This window comes from Scyliorhinus torazame, chromosome 11 (genome assembly GCF_047496885.1).
Source record: "Scyliorhinus torazame isolate Kashiwa2021f chromosome 11, sScyTor2.1, whole genome shotgun sequence".
Classification (NCBI taxonomy): domain Eukaryota; kingdom Metazoa; phylum Chordata; class Chondrichthyes; order Carcharhiniformes; family Scyliorhinidae; genus Scyliorhinus; species Scyliorhinus torazame.
The window spans coordinates 198,987,883-199,001,963 of NC_092717.1; the positions used below are offsets into that span (position 1 = coordinate 198,987,883).

Genomic DNA, 14,081 nt, shown 5'->3' on the forward strand with positions numbered 1-14,081 from the left:
ACATACAAACTCCATACAGGCAGTCACCTGAGGCCGGAATTGAACCCGGGTACCTGGCGCAGTGAGGCAGCTAACCACTGTGCCACCGTGTCGCCCCCAATTCATGTGGAACCTCAGGTTAACTATAAGAAAGAAATTAGATTATGAAGGGGAACTAACTAGAAACGTACAAACATGGGTAGGTTGGCAGTGCCAGGGTTCCAGGTGGACTAGAACTTCCATGAGCCCTGTTAAGGGACAGGAAGTAGCCGTGTTGCCTGCCGAATGCCAGGGATTGGGACATCTGTCCAGGGCTGGAGAAAGACACGTATTGGGAGCGGGAGGATCTTGTTGTCATGGTCCATGTAGGTACAAACGACATAGGTAGCATTAAGAAAGAAGCTCAACATGGAGAATGAGGAGCTCGGCACAAAATTAGAAATCATAACCTCAATCCCTGAGCCATGTGAAAACTGGCATGTCAGAGAGACAAATATGTGGCTCAAAGACTGGGATGAGAGAAGTGGGTTACGGTGTGTGGGGCACTGGCACCAGTACTGGGGAAAGTGAGACAGCTTACATGTGAACCATCCTGGGATCAGTGTCCTTGTGAACCACATAACCAGGGAAACAGAGGATTTAAACTGAATAGCGAATTGTCCAAAATGAAACCAGTCGTGGTGACCACACCGGGGGCGTGGAGATGAGTATGGCCCCCGGGTGGTGAGGGACATGTATGTCCTGTATATAGATAACCACGCATAGATATAAACCAAAGTCCAATTTATTCCTTATTAATGTTCTCCACCAATTCCCTGCAATCTTCTTTTACACCATTGACACCAGCATGTTGATGTATGGTTCCTTGGGTAAAAGTGTCACTGTAGTGAATTGTTAGTGACCATTGACAGCATTTGTCAGTGGGCTATTCAAGATTGTCCCCAACATCCACTTCCAAAGCAACCGTAATAAGAATCCTGCCTAATCTTCCCCACAACTTTTACACAGAGGGTAGTGGGTGCCTGGAACCCGCTGCCGGAGGAGGTGGTGGAAGCAGGGCGATAGTGACATTTAAGGGGCATCTTGACAAATACATGAATAGGATGGGAATAGAGGGATACGGACCCAGGAAGTGGAGAAGATTGTAATTTAGTCAGGCAGCATGGTCGGCACGGGCTTGGAGGGCTGAAGAGCCTGTTCCTGTACTGTACTTTTCTTTGTTCTTTGTTACAATTTCCATGAGGGAAGGGCTAATTTAGCTATCTTTCCTAATGCTCCAACTGAGTGCAACTAACTCCGCACAGACCTCGGATCAAAAACTCTGAACATTTTGATCACTGACAAGTAAGCGGGCTGGAGCGGTGGTGTGTTTAGCAGTGTTGATTATCTTAATCAACTGCAGATACAATCACTGTCATGCAAATAACGTGACTGCACCTCCATATCATCAGGAAATGTTTAGACATCCTCTACAGCTAAAGAGTGATAAGAGAAAGTTGCATAATATTTTAGTACAAACTGTAAAATAATTTAGTGCTGTATGTTGTTTGTTGGCTGTACGGATTTTTTTTATGTACCATGGTTTACAAATCTTTCTGGGTTTGAGATTCCCTGTCAATACTGATGCATTCCCAGTTGGAAAATTTGTAGGAAAATCCACATCAGAGTGGTGGGAGTCATTCAAAAAGAAACAGAGTACAAAGCCAACATGTTCCTGTAAAGTGAAGGATGGGACAAAAAAGTCCAGAGAGCCCTGGATGTCAGGGGAAATACACGATTGGCAAAGGAAAAAAGGAAGGCTTATGACAGATACTGGGGCTGTAAATAGTGGAGGCCCAAGAGGAGTACGGAAAATGCAGGGGTATTTAAAAAAGAAATTAGGGAAGTGAGGAGGGGGCAGGAAATAACACTGGTGGGCAAAATAAAGGAAAGTCCCAAGGTGTTTTATTTAAAGTATGTTAAGGGCAAGAGGGAAAGAGTCGGGCCCATTGGAAACTAAGTGGCAACCTGTGTGTGGAGCCAAAAGACATAGGTGAGGTAGAAAATGAATATTTTGCATCTGTGTTCACTGTGGAGAAGGGCGTGTAGGTATAGAAAGCAGGAAGCGGGACTGTGATATAATTGAACAGATTAGCATTGAGAGGGAGGTTAAGAAGAAGGTTAAGAGGTGACTTAATTGAGGCATACAAGATGATCAGAGGATTAGATAGGGTGGACAGTGAGAGCCTTCTTCCTCGGATGGTGATGTCTAGCACGACGGGACATACCTTTAAATTGAGGGGAGATAGATATAAGTCAGAGGTAGGTTCTTTACTCAGAGAGGAGTAAGGGTGTGGAATGCCCTGCCTGCAACAGTAGTGGACTCGCCAACACTAAGGACATTCAAATGGTCATTGGATAGACATATGGACAATAAGGGAATAGTGTAGATGGGCTTTAGAGTGGTTTCCCAGGTCGACGCAACATCGAGGGCCGAAGGGCCTGTACTGCGCTGTAATGTTCTATGTTCTATGTTAGTGGTTTTAGAAGGCTTAAAAGTGGATAAATTCCCAGGCTCAGGTGAGATGTATCCTTGACTGCTGTGTGAGGCAAGATATGTAGATGTGTAGATGAGGGCAGTGGAGTTGATGTTGTCTGTATGGATTTCAGTAAGGCTTTGGCGAGATCCCACATGGGAGACTGATCAAGAAGATAAGAGCCCATGGGATCCAAGGCAATTTGACAAACTGGCCAAAATTGGCTTAGTGGCAGGAGGCAGAGGATGATGGGCGAAGGTTGTTTTTGTGATGGAAGCCTGTGTTCCAGTGGTGTACTGCAGCGATTGGTGCTGGGTCCCTTCTTGTTTTTGTGTACATTGCTGAACTAGTTGCGAATGTGGGTGGTAGGAGCAGTAGGTTTGCAGATGATACAACAAGTGGTGGTGTGGTAAATAGCGAGGAGGAAAGCGTTAGATTACAGGACAATATAGATGGGCTGGTCAAATGGACAGAACAGCAGTAAATGGATTTTAACCCTGAAAAGTGTGAGCTGATACATTTTGGAAGGACTAACAAGCCAAGCGAATACACAATGAACAGTAAGACGCTAGGAAGTACAGAGGACCAGAGGGACCTTGGAATGCAAGTTCAAAGGTCTCTGAAGGCAGCAGGACAGGTAGGTTAAGAAGGCATATGGGGTACTTGCCTTTATTATCTGAGGCATAAACCAAACGAGCAGGGAGATTATAATGGAGCTGTATAAAACGCTCGTTAGGCCGCAGCTAGAATACTGTGTCACCACAGTACAGGAAGGATGTGATTGCACTAAAAATCGTGCAGAGGAGATTCCTGTTTCCTGGGATTCCTGTTTCCTGGGCTGGAGCATTTTAGCCACAAAGAGAGGCTGGTTAGGCTGGGCTTATTTTCCTTAGAGCAGAGCAGACTGAGGTGTACCAAATTAGGAGGGACATATTTTTTTTTATTCGTTCAAGGGGCCACCATTTATTGCCCACCCCTAATTGCCCTTGAGGGGGCATTTAAGAGGGGGCATTGCTGTGGGTCTGGAGTCACATGTAGGCCAGACCAGGTAAGGACAGCAGATTTCCTTCCCCTAAGGGTCATCATTAGACTTTTAATTCCAGATTTTTATTGAATTCAAATTTCACCATCTGCAGTGGTGGGATTCGAATCCAGGTCCCCAGAGCATTACCCTGGGTTTCTGGTTTCTAGTCCAGTGACAATACCACTATGCCACTGCCTCTGGTAGATAGAATAGGCTGCTGGTTTAGCTCAGTTGGCTGGACAGCTGGTTTGTGATGCAGCGCAACCTACAGCACGGGTTCAATTCCAGTCTCGGCTGAGGTTGTTCGTGAAGGTTCTGCCTTCTCAACCTTGCCCCTCGCCTGAGGTGTGGTGACCCTCAGGTTAAATCACCACCAGTCAGTTCCCCCTTCAAAACGGAAAGCAGCCTCTGGTCAGCTGGGACTATGATGACTTTACTAAAGATAGGAAGAAACTTTTCCCTTTAGTGTAGGGGTCAATAACCAGGGGGTATGGATGTAAGGGGCAGGAGATTTAGAGAGGTTTTGAGGAAAAACAACGTCATCCAGAGGTGGGAATCTGTAACTCACTACTTGAAAGGGTGGTAGAGGCAGGAACCCTCATAACATTTAAGAAGAATTTTTTTTATTTTTATAAATTTAGAATACCCAATTCATTCTTCCAATTCAGGGGCACCTTAGCGTGGCCAATCCACCTAGCCTGCATATCTTTGAGTTGTGGGGGCGAAACCCATGCAAACACGGGGAGAATGTGCAAACTCCACACGGACAGTGACCCAGAGTCGGGATCGAACCTGGGACCTCGGCGCCGTGAGATTTAAGAAGAATTTAGATGAGCACTTGAAACATACAAGGCTTTGGACCCAGTGCTGGAAAATGGAATTAGAATAGATAGGTGCCTGATGACCGGTGCAGACACGATGGGCTGAAGGGCCTCTCGCTGTGCCATAAAAAGCGCTGACTCTGCATCCCAAGCAAGCACACCACCCCTGGGATGTAATTTAATGGCCTCCTCCATGGAGAGTTTCGTGGCACAAGGGGTAATAAAGCAGGTGAGAGAGTGCCATGTGAAGGTCCTGCCACCTTCCCACCTCTGCCCCGAGTAAGTCATAGATCATAGAATTTACAGTGCAGAAGGAGGCCATTCGGCCCATCGAGTCTGCACTGGCTCTTGGAAAGAACACCCTACCCAAACCCACATCTCCACCCTATCCCCATAACCCTGTAACCCCACCCAGCATTAAGGGCAATTTTGGACACTAAGGGCAATTTATCATGGCCAATCCACCTAACCTGCACATCTTTGGACTGTGGGAGGAAACCGGAGCACCCGGAGGAAACCCACGCAGACACGGGGAGAACGTGCAGACTCCGCACAGACAGTGACCCAAGCTGGGAATCGAACCTGGGACCCTGGAGCTGTGAAGCAATTGTGCTATCCACAATGCTACCGTGCTGCCCACCTGCTGCCAATTGTGGCTCTTAATCTTCCCGTTAGGGCTGCAATTGCTACATTTTTGCAAAGGTTCCATTCACACTCATGAGCAGAAACCCAAAACTAAAACCACTTATAAATCATTGTAATCAACTAAAATAATCTAGCATAATTAATTCCTGATTGGATCAGGATAATGAGCGAGAACTAATTCTGCAAATATTTACATAACCCTTTTCATGTTCACAGAACTTTCCAAAACATTTTTCAGACCTCCTTGCAGTACTTTTGAATTAGGGTCATGATTATAATATAGGAAATGCAGCAGCCGTTTTGTGCACATCAAGCTCCTTGCACAAAGAACAATGGGTGGGATTCTCCGACCCCCCCGTCGGGTCGTAGAATCGCCGGGGAGGCGGCGTGAATCCCGCCCCCGGCGGCTGCCGAAATCTCCGGCGCCGTGGATTTGGTGGGGGCAGGAATCGCGCTGCGCCGGTCGGTGGCCGCTGGCAGCGCCCCCCCGGGATTCTCCGGCCTGCGATGGGCCGAGTGGCCGCCCGTTTCCGGCCTGTCCCGCCGGCGTATATTACACTAGGTATTTGCCGGTGGAACCTGGCTGCGCGAGCGGCCTCCGGGGTCCTCGGGGGGGCGCGGGGGGATCTGGCCCAGGGGGGTGCCACCACGGTGGCCTGGCCCGCAATTGGGGACAACCGATCCGCGGGCGGGCCTGTGCCGTGGGGCACTCTATTGTTCTGCGTCGGCCACTGTGGTCCTCCGCCATGGCCGATGCAGAGATGAACCCCCCCTCCTGCGCATGCGCTGGAATGACGCCAACTCGCACCGGCCGGCGCAAGCCCTTCGCCACCGGTTGGCGTGGCGCCAAGCCCCTTTCCCGCCGGCCGACATGGAGCAAACCAATCCTGGCGCCGTCCTAGCTCCTGAAGGTGCGGAGGATTCCGCACCTTTCGGGCGGCCCGACGCCGGAGTGGTTCACGCCACTCCTCGGCGCCGGGACCCCCCGCCCCGCCGGGTAGGGGAGAATCCCGCCCAATGTGTGGGATTCTCCGTTTCAGAAACGAAGGGCGGGATTCTCCGGTCTCTGACGCCAAAATTGTGTTCGGCGATCAGCAGGAGAATCAAACTTCCCAATGAAATTGGGGGCGGCGCCTCTTTCGCGATGCTCCACCCGCTCCAAAAGCAGCATACTCTAGGAGTACGGCGCGCCACATATCGATGGCCTCAGGACATTGCCTGAGGCCCCCCCGTCGATGCTCTGCCCCCGACCGGCCGAGTTCCCGACGGTGTGGGACATGTGTGGTCTCACCCGTTGGGAACTGGGCGTGGCAGCTACGGCTCAGTCCGGCACCACCACAGTTGGGGGAGGGCCGATCCGTGGGCAGGATGGGACATTATTCGGGGCTGGGGGCACTGTGAGGGGATGGGGCTGGGGCTCACGAGCCGGCCAAAGGGGTGGACTATTTTGTGAGCCAGGTCCGCGAGCGGCTGCCGCCATGTAGCACGGCGTGGCCTCTGCAGGCCGCCGCCGTGCGCACGCGCGGCCACGGAGCTGGCAATTCTCCGGGGCATGTGGGCAGCTAGAGCCGGGCGCTCTACGCTGCCGCCCTGCTAGCCCCCAGAGAAACGGGGAATCGGTGGCCATTTTGCGCCGGCGTGGGCCATAGCTCCAGAATCAGAGAATCCAGCCCAAAGTGTAGATACCAGGACTGAATCGATAGATTTCTATGACAATTCAATTGGTGCTGGTCCTGGAACAATTCACGATCCATTAATGGGCTAGCACCAGCGCCACGTGGAACACGATCGATTGCAATGATAAATGGTGTCTGATTCGCTGGGGTCGGGATTGCCACTCGAGAGGCTGACAAGCTGCGTCCGCATATTCGCACTCCACTCCCCAATTTGCAGATGCAGAGCTGGTGACCCTGCTGGATGCTGTGGAGGAGATGCGGGTAATCCTGTTCCCTGCGGTGGGAAGGAGGCTGCCACCCGCCGCTGTGCACCAGGCCATGAGCGCCATGCGCCCCACCGCCTGGACTGGTGAGCAGTGCCAGAGGAAGCTGCATGACCTCCTCAGGGCGGCCAGGGTGAGTAGGCAGCACTGTGCCCCTGGCACCAACACTGTCCCACCCCATCTGGAGGGAAAACGAACCCCACCCGCCGGCAATGTGCTTGCTCCCCAGACTACAGCACATTCCAGCACCATGGCCGGGTTTCCGGGCCACGAAGGCCACCAGCTTCCCACCTCCTGTGCTGTTCGAGTGTCTCACACTGTGCATTGTCTGCGCCTCCTCTCCCTCAAGAGAAGGTGGCCCGCAAATGTTCTGGTCCCCCGCCAGTGGCGACAGTGGGCTACACGCTCCGTGCCTGCGCCAAAATGCAAATGGGTATTAGCACTCATTTGCATCTGATTAACGGGCTGGAAGCTCAATTCTCCAGGTCCGCGTGATGCTCCAGCCCTCTCAGCCGGGATTCATGCAGGCGTGAATTGGTGCAGGTATTCTCAAATGTGACCCTGATGTGGCGGATCCCACAGTGGGTCAAGTGGGGCAGTGAGTAATGGATGTGGCCCCTCAAAGTCCATTCAAAGCCTCTTCCCCCACCTACAATGCAAATCCTGCCCCGCTGCTCGACTGCCTCCCTCGTTCCTCCATCAGACCACAATCAGAGACCCCCAACAGAGACCCTGAACCGAGACCCCCAGATCTCTGTTGTGAAAAAGAATTCAAAGCACTTAGCTGATCTTGATGTGGTGAGTAGCTGTCAATCATAACAAGAATATTTATAAACATTATGGTCAGCATCAACACAGGGTATAAAAGATGCAGTCAAGCATGAAGGAAAAAATAAATCATCAATCCACCAAGCAGCTGTCTCTGGAGTAATACAACTGTCAATCATTGGCTAATGCAATGTATTGCTGTGTGAAATTGAATGGAAGATCTGCATTTCAAAGGCTGTCAAGGGTTTCAAGCCCTTTGAAGTGCACTGACCTTTCAGGGAAGCCTCTGACACTTGTAACAGCTGCAGCTTTAAACACTTTTGCCTGAGCAGCAGATGTTAGGAAAGGGTTAGTGAAAATGTAGTGATTGCTCATCCTACTGCTCTTCAGTTTTCCGGCAGGCGTCCCTGATGGGGGTCTCTAAAGAAGGGTGTCCGATAGGGGTCTCTAATGGGGGTATCTGATGGGGGGGTTGATGGATTTGGGTTAGGGTCACCCTCATGCGTTGCGTGTTGTGGATGAGGGGGAGGTGAACTGTTATTCCCAGGGCGGTTGGCGAGAGACGATTGTATTGTCGGGAGGGGGGGCCAGCTGCCAGACCTTGGTATGGGGCCGAGAACACAAAATGGCGGCCGTATACTGGGAATCTCGTTAGCTCTCCTCCATACATAAATTTCCATGAAAACAGAGAGGGAATCGCAGCTGGGCATGGCTTCTTGCACCAACGGAGGCAAGGAGCTACTCTACTCCGGCGAGAACGCTTAATGCTGGACTCTCCGATTTTGAGGCTATGTGCCGAGGAAGTGTCTAGTTTAACGATGGAAAAGTCGGCGCCTCCCCGTATCGATGCGCCACTCGGTGGGAGGGCTTGCAGCAACGCCACGTAAAACCCCCGGTGTTCCCGACAGAAACAGGCGGAGATTTGCCGGGTCGGTGGCCGCGCATACGGTCGCGCCGTACAACTGCACGCGGACCCAGCCTGCCAGATAGTGCTCACCTGTACCACCCATCACCACTCCCGTACCAACCCCTACCAGACCCACAGCCTCTGCCGAAGCCCCCCCAGCCAGTGGAACGGCCCCCCCCCCCCCGCCGACTGTGGTGGCGCTAGACACAGTCAGCAGCCGCCATGCGAGGTTGATGAAAACTCAAAGCACACGTGTCCCACTCCTTCGGGAAGTCGGCCTATTGGGGGCGGAGCATCGGGGAGGGCCTTCAGGTGACTCACCGATGACGCCGTTTTGGAAGTGGGGGAGCATCCGAAAACATGCGCCGCCCCCGAATTCGGCATCAAAAGGGATTCTCCGCCCGATCGGCGAATACGATTTTGCCGTCGGCAAGTGGAGAATCCCACCCTTGGTCTCCAGAATGGAGAATCCAGCCCATTGGCTTGGATACTGGGGAGAACTCTGCTGCTCCTCTTCAAATAGTGACACAGGAACCTTTTCATCAGTCTCAGAGGAACATTATCAACTGCACCAGGTTGATATCTTTGTTTCCCAACCCAACCATGTTGTGCAACTTCTCAGAGTGATCTGAGCCATGTTGTCCCAATTTGAGCTGAACTATGGACAGTTTTGTGCCGTGGATTTATGCTGTCTTGGATCCACATTGGGGCTTCAGGATGAGCAGGTAAAGATAACTTTCACAACAGCCATTTGAGTTGAATTCAAACGCACTTGACAGATATGGAATACCGATCCGCTGACGCACTCTTTCACTGCAACGCCACAATTGCGATACTTTGTGGCCCTTGTGTCTGCGTCAGACGGCTGTGAATTCTATGTCATCTTTCAATGTGATGTTAAACAATGTCCTGTCTGCCTTCTGAGATTGGTGAAAAGATTGCGTGGCGCTACATGAAGAATTCAGCAGGAATGTTCATATATAAGACTACTTTAGGTCATATATGGTTTTGTGCTTCAGTCGTGATTTTTTTTGTCTTGTGCTTGAATTAAAAGGAAGTTTTAAACCTCCCCCACCTTGTGGCTGAATGAGCCTTGCCACTTCTGTTGGTGATCTGACCCAAGTTACTGCTGACCTCTTAACTGCACTGGTGGGAGAGAAAAATCTAAGACCAGGGGCGAAATTCTCCGGAAACGGCGCGATGTCCGCCGACTGGCGCCCAAAATGGCGCAAATCAGTTGGGCATCGCGCCGCCCCAAAGGTGCGGAATGCTCGGCATCTTTGGGGGCCGAGCCCCAACCTTAAGGGGCTAGGTCGGTGCCGGACGAATTTCCGCCCCGCCAGCTGGCGGAAAAGGCCTTTGGTGCCCCACCAACTGGCGCGGAAATGACATCTCCGGGCGGCGCATGCGCGGGAGCGTCAGCGGCCACTGACAGCATTGCGCATTGGAGGGAGTCTCTTCCGCCTCCGCCATGGTGGAGACCGTGGCGAATGCGGAAGGGAAAGAGTGCCCCCACGGCACAGGCCCGCCCACGGATCGGTGCGCCCCGATCGCGGGCCAGGCCACTATGGGGGCACCCCACAATTTAGGACCATGGGCGAGATTCACCGACCCCCCGCCGGGTCGGAGAATCGCCGGGGGCTGCCGTGAATCCCGCCCCCGCTGGTTGCCGGAGTCTCCGGCACCGGAGATTCGGCGGGGGCGGGAATCGTGCCGCACCGGCTGGCGGGCCCCCCGCACGATTCTCCGGCCCGGATGGGCCGAAGTCCCGCCGCTAAAATGCTTGTCCCACCGGCGTAAATTAAACCACCTATCTTACCGGCGGACAAGGCGGCACGGGCGCGCTCTGGGGTCCTGGGGGTGGGGGGGGGATCTGGCCCCAGGGGGGTGCACCCACGGTGGCCTGGCCCGCGATTGGAGCCCACTGATCTGCAGGGGGGTCTGTCACGTGGGGGCACTCTTTCCCTTCCGCCTCCGCCACGGTCTCCACTATGACGGAGGCAGAAGAGACCCCCTCCACTGCGCATGTGTGGGAAGCTGTCAGCGGCCGCTGACGCTCCCGCGCATGCGCCGCCCGGAGATGGCATTTCCGCGCCAGCTGGCGGGGCACCAAAGGCCTTTTCCACCAGCTGGCGGGGCGGAAATTCGTCCAGCGCCGACCTAGCCCCTCAAGGTTGGGGCTCGGCCCCCAAAGATGCGGAGCATTCCGCACCTTTGGGGCAGCGCGATGCCCGTCTGATTTGCGCCATTTTGGGCGCCAGTCGGCGGACATCGTGCCGTTTCCGGAGAATTTCGCCCCATATCTACAGAGTTCCTGCCTTACACTTTCAACGCAATCAGCATGAGAGATTGTGTTTTGCACAGGAAATCAAAGTAAAGGTAAATCAAGGTGAGAATTCCAAGGATTCACAACCGTTTGAGTGAAGAAATTTCTTCCATTCTCAGTTCTAAATGATCAGTTCCTTTATCCGTAGACTGTGGGCGGGATTCTCCACTCCCACGCCGAAGTGGCCGCGCCGTCGTGAACGCCGTTGAGGTTCACGACGGCGCGGAACGGCCCCGGTCCCAACCGATTCAGGCCCTGACAGTGGGCCAGTATCGGGGTCACGTCATCTACCCGTGCCAGGCCTTGTCGCCCGCGTAAAAGCGGCGCCGCATTGATGACGCGGCCGGCACCGCATAACGGGCGTCAACCGCACATGCGCGGGTTGGCCGTCCTCTCTAAGTCCGCCCCGCAAGAAGATGGGGGACGGATCTTGCGGGGCCGCGGAAGGAAGGAGGTCCTCCTTCAGAGAGGACGCCCGACGATCGGTGGGCACCGATCGCGGGCCACCCCACATTGCAGGTGAAGCCCGGTGCAGGATCCCCCCTCGCCCCCCCCCCACAGGCCGCCCCCCCAGCGTTCACACACCGCCCACGACTGCAGCGACCAGGTGTGGACGGCGCCGGGGGGAACCCGCCGTTTTGGCCTGGCCGCTCGGCCCATCCGGGCCTCAGAATAGCGGGGGTGCCGGAGAATCGCCATTTTCGGTGTCTCCGGCGATTCTCCGGCCTGCGAAACTCGACCGGGCTGTTCCTGCCGCTTGGGAGCTTTGCGGGAGGGCGTCGGACCGGCGGCCCCGGAAATTTTGGCGGCCCAGGCGATTCTCCTAACCGGCGTAGGAGTGGAGAATCGCGCCCTGTGTCCCCAGTGTTCGCGATTCAGTGTCTGGCCCATCAAACCCCTGCAGAATTTTTTATGTCCTACTGACTGCCTCTCATTCTTCTAAACTCAGAGAATGTAGGCCCAATTTATTCTGCCTCTCATCATACCACAACCCTCTAATTTATGGGGGGGGGGGGGGGGGCAGAGCGGCACAGTGGTTAGCACTCCTGCCTCACAGCACTAGGGAGCGAGTTCAATTCTGGCCTTGGGTGACTGTATGTGTGCATTTTGAGTGTTCTCCCCGTGTCTGTGTGGGTTTCCTCCGGGTGCTCCAGTTTCCTCCCACAGTCCAAAGATGTGCAGGTTAGGTGGATTGGCCGTGCTAAAATTGCCCCTTAGTGTCAGGGACATGCAGGTTAGGTGGGGATAGAGCAGCAGGGTGACCTAGGTAGGGTGCTCCTTTAGAAGGTCAGTGCAGACTCGATGGGCTGAATGGCCTCCTTCTGCACTGTAGGGATTCTATGATCTACGTCCTAATTCCAGGAAGCAATTTAGTGAACATTTGCTGCACTGCCTCAAATGTAACTATATTTTAGCTTATAGCAACCAAAATTGCACACAGTTCCAGATGTGGCCTCACCAGATGTAATAAGAATACTTTATTCCTGTACTCCAATCACCTTGGAACAAAGGCCAAAGTTCCATTTACATTCCTAATTTCTTGGTATACTTTCAGGCTAATTATCAGTTTCTTGTACAAGCACATCCAAGTATTTCTGAACATGAACATTTGGAATTTTGCTTTTCTACTCTTCTATTCTTTTTTAAAAAAATGTTTTAAAAATTCTACATTTTCACATTTTCCTTCAAAAATTTACACCCCACCCACAAACAGTAAATGGTAACAAATACAAAATCAATCCCCTTAACAATACCAATGATCCCATCCTCCCACCACCCCAAACAACGGCCCACCTGTCAATATATGCATCCAATAAACCAAACCCTCCCACGGTGGAAACAAAAAACAAAAGAGAAAAAGAAAAAGGAGTCCGGGACCGCCCATGGTCACCATTTACCTATAGAGTCCACTCCTCCCTCCCCCCCTACACTCAACGCATCCAGCCTCTGAAAGAGTACCGTACCTGATACCCAAGAGTTGTACACCACCGCACCCCCCCCCCCCCCCCCCCCCAAGGTCTCCAGCTCCTCCGGTCCACTGCCTCTTGTAAAACTCCTCCTCCAAACTCAGTTCCTTCCCCCCCAACTTTCCACACCGGCTAGACCACTCGGACCCCGATCTGCCAGGCTCCGATGGCCGCAGCCCCTCCCCCCACCTCACTCCCATTCACTGGCCGGCTTAAACCGGCCAGTGTGGAGGCCCCCGCCCGGGTCCCTTTCCCCCTTGCCCGGCCCTAGGAAAGCCCAGAGATCCTCTTTTAGCACACAAACCCCGCATATCCATCTACACCCCAAAGAGCCCCCATTTCGAGTGAAAGTCCCATCACTTCCCTTGTCCAAATATATACAACATTGGCTCCTTTAGCCCCTACACCCGCGCGCAGTGAAACAAAAAAGAAGAAAATACAGTCATGAGGTTACATCGGCACATGGCCATTTCTCAATTTCTCAGTTCTGCCACAGTCCTTTTGCCTTCGCAAACTCCTCTGCTGCTTCCGCCGTTCCAAAATAAAAGTCCCTGAGCTTATAAGTCGCCCTCAGCTTCGCTGGATATACAATGCCGCACTGCACCTTGCTAATGTACAGTGCCCTCTTCACCCGGTTGAAGGCAGCCCGCCTCCTTGCCAGCTCCACCGTAAAGTCCTGGTATACACGTATACCAGCTCCAGCCCACTGCACCACCTGCTTCTGCTTGGCCCAGCTCAGGACCTTCTCCTTCACCCTGTACCTACGGAAGCACAGAGTCACTGCCCTTGGCGGCTCACTCGCCTTTGGTACAGGCCTCCACGACTGATGAGCCCGATCCAGTTCATATCGGGAGGGATCCTCCTCCTCCCCCAATAGCTTTGCCAGCATTGCAGCAAAATATTCAGTCGGCTTCGGTCCTTCAACTCCTTCGGGCAGCCCCACAATCCTCAAATTCTGTTGCCTGGATCTGTTTTCCAGGTCTTCCATTTTTCCTCGCAGATCCTTGTTAATGTCGATCAGCTTCCGCATCTCCTTCCCCCTCAAGGCAAGTTGATCACCGTGCTGCAATAACGTCTCCTCCACTTCCTTCAGCACCTCCCCTTGCTCTCGCACCTCCGCCACTGCGCTCGCCACCGTCGTCATCATCGGGGAAATCGCCTCCACCACCAGCGCACTCAAAACCGCCCT

At 53.2% G+C, this 14,081-nt stretch overlaps 1 protein-coding gene across 1 annotated transcript in view; it reads left to right on the forward strand.

The window, feature by feature from the left end:
* tg (thyroglobulin) overlaps positions 1–14,081 on the forward strand; it is a 613,433-nt gene that overhangs the window by 342,219 nt on the left and 257,133 nt on the right. The window lies entirely within an intron of this gene.